The sequence below is a fragment of the Schistocerca serialis genome, chromosome 1 (genome assembly GCF_023864345.2).
Source record: "Schistocerca serialis cubense isolate TAMUIC-IGC-003099 chromosome 1, iqSchSeri2.2, whole genome shotgun sequence".
In the NCBI taxonomy this organism is placed as follows: Eukaryota; Metazoa; Arthropoda; class Insecta; order Orthoptera; family Acrididae; genus Schistocerca; species Schistocerca serialis.
In genome coordinates, this window is record NC_064638.1 from 558,137,335 (window position 1) to 558,140,552 (window position 3,218).

The window sequence follows — 3,218 nt, forward strand, 5'->3', positions numbered from 1 at the left end:
AAGGAAATAATTAAAAACAAATCGGGGAACTTACGATCCAAAGAACACTTGATATTTCCTTTATAATATCTATTAAATTCGTAATGCGTAATCAGTACAGAAGTAGTCGAAATTTTATCAAAGATTTTATCAAAGATTAAACAAAACTATTCACTATTTAGTTATCAGACACCGGAATGTAATACTGCAGTTTACTTTATTAAGAACATTTTATTTACAAATTTACTATAAGATGAAGATACAAATTTTTTTACAAGTGAAAGGTTATTTGTATTAGCCTTGACATATTTCAATTGAGACCTGCTTTGCTTCGCTTATGAAAGCACAGTTTAAATTCTTCAAAAATAATTACTTTGAAAAGTTATTCATGATAAAAACTTTCGCGTTCTAGAATATTCTCGTGTCAAACTGAAAAATGGTTTAATAACAGTAACAAGGTTTTTAAAAATGTGCACCATTTTCAAAAATAGTCTGGTGATGATAAAATTATTGTAGTTAAAAAGTTTCTGTTTCGTGAAAATTCTTGCGGGAAATGCGAGGTTATAAATTTGAGCGTTGTGCCCCAACGTACCATATAGTTTTCGACCTGTAAAGATACTGTGCTACTCATCTGAAGCTATTATTCGTCATTTGTCTCACTTGTCTGTAAAAGTTCCGTAGTGAACATCTGATGTGATGTTAATAAATTACGAAAAAGGCGAAGAAATGTATTTCAGTCATCTTATAACAAACCCGACTGTAGGCAACGAACAGAAAACAACAGAGAAAGATAAGTAAAAAAAGAAGTTTTGAATGCAATTACTTCTTCCCAGTGGTTATTAAACAGATCAAAAAAGGCGAATAATTATACCTAAAATATACTTACATTGTTTAAGTTTGTAGTATACTGATTCGTTCAGAACATTACAATGTAAATGCTCTAACTCATTTGAGCTGTGATTGGACTGTCAGGTTGTTATTTGGTGTATAAAATGTTAGTAAATGTGGAAAAAGTGATTTTATGTGGAGTGAAGGAGATGATAAAGTACCCGATTGACCAGGAAATAATTCCGTTCCTATACACTGAGGTGACAAAGAGTGATGGGATAGCGATATATACATATGCAGATGGTGATGGTATCGCGTACTCAAGGTATGAAAAGGGCAGTGCATTGTCGGAGCTATCATTTGTATTCAAGTGATTATGACCGCATGACGGGAATTAACAGACACTGAAATCGAAATGGTAGTTGGAGCTAATCGCATCCATTTTGGAAACCGTTAGAGAATTCAATATTCCGGGATCCACAGTGTCAAGAGTGAGCCGAGAATAGCAAAGTTCAGGCATTACGTCTCACCAAGGACAACGGGGCGGTCGACTGCCTGCACTTAACGATAGAGAGCATCGGCGTTTGCGTAGCGCTGTCGGTGCTAACAGACAAGCAACACTGCATGGAATAACCACAGAAATCAGTGAAGGACGTACAACGAACGTGTCCGTTAGGACAGATTACGCAGCTCGTTCGATTCCCGGCCGGGTTGGGGATTTTCTCTGCCCGGGGACTGGGTGTTTGTGTTGTCCTCGTCATTTCATCATTATCAACGTCATTCGTGACAGTGGCTATATTCGACTGTGTAAAAAATTGGACTATGTTAAAATTGGACTTTGTACGGACGCTGATGACCGCGCAGTTGAGCGCCCCACGATCCGAACAACATCAACCGTTAGGACAGTGCTGCGAAGTTTGACGTCAATGGACTATAACCGCAGACGGCCGGCGCGAGTGCGTTCGCTAACAGCACGACGCAACGACTCACCTGGGCTGCTGACCTGGTTGGTCCCTAGACGACTGAAAAATCGTGCCCTGGTCTCCAACTCAGTTGATAAGAACAGATGGTAGGATTCGAGTGTGGTGCAGACCCCCGAACCTATGGAACCAAGTTGTCAACAAGGCACTGTGCAAGCTGCCGGTGGCTCCATTATGGTGTGGGCTATATTTATATGGAATGGACTGGATCCTCCGGCCCAGCTGAAACAATCATTGACTGGAAATGGTTATGTTGGGCTACTTGGAGACCATTATCAGCCATTAGTGCAGTTCATGTTCCCAAACAACGACGGAATTTTTATGGATGACAATGCGCCATGTAACCGGGCGACAATTGTTGGCGATTGGTTTGAAGAACATTCTGGCCAATTTGAGAGAATAATTTGCCCATCCAGATCGCAGGACATGAATCCCATCCAACATTTATGGGCACAATCGTGAGGTCAGTTCGTGCACAAAATCCTGCGCCGGGAACACTTTCGCAGTTACGGACGGCTATAGAGGCAGCATGGGTCTATATTTCTGCAGGAGACCTCCAACTTCTTGTTGGGTTCATGTCACGCCGAGATGATCCACTACGCTGGGAAAAAGGTGGTCCGACGCGATATTAGGACGTAGCCCATGACTATTGTCGCCTCAGTGTATTTAACTGGAAATTGGTAGGCAGCTGCTGATGCATTTGCTGTATTAACAAAATCTAACCTCTTGGCAGCAACCGTGTGTCCTGCATACCTGGCCAATGCACTCCGCATGCCACCTTGTGGTGTGTGGCGGAAGCTACTTGGGTACCACTGTCACTTGCCCCCATTTCTGTTCCAGTCGCGAATGGTTCGAGGAAGGTACGATAGCTGGGAAGTCTCTGTGCGAGAACGAACACCTCTTCGTCGTCTTTTTGCGAGTTCTGCGTAGGAGGAAGCAATGGAGTTGTCGACTTTTCTTGGAATGGATGCTCCTGGAGTTTTAACAGTAAACCATATGCTTACGCACAGCAACTCTTTTTCTAGCGTCTGCCATTGGCGTTGAGTGATATCTCCGTGACGCTTTCACGCTTACTGAATTATACTATACGAAAAGCGCTGTTCTTCTTTGGAACATCTCTGTTTATAAACCCTTTCTGGTTTGGACCCCAGACTAGCGCGCAATATTCAGTAATTGGTCGAAAGAGAGGTTTGTAAGATACGTCTTCCGTGAATGGTCTACACTCTACACTTTATGAGGATTCTTCAAATGGAACTCAGTCTGGCATTTGCCTTGACTGCAGTTACTTTTATATGGTCTTTTCACCTAAAACGGCTCTGTACACATACTCCAAAATATTTAATGGGTGTGGGTGTTGAGTGTTTGTTCAACAATCGTGAAATCATAGAACATGCGTCTTTCTACCTACTTATGCACCATGTTACGTTTGTG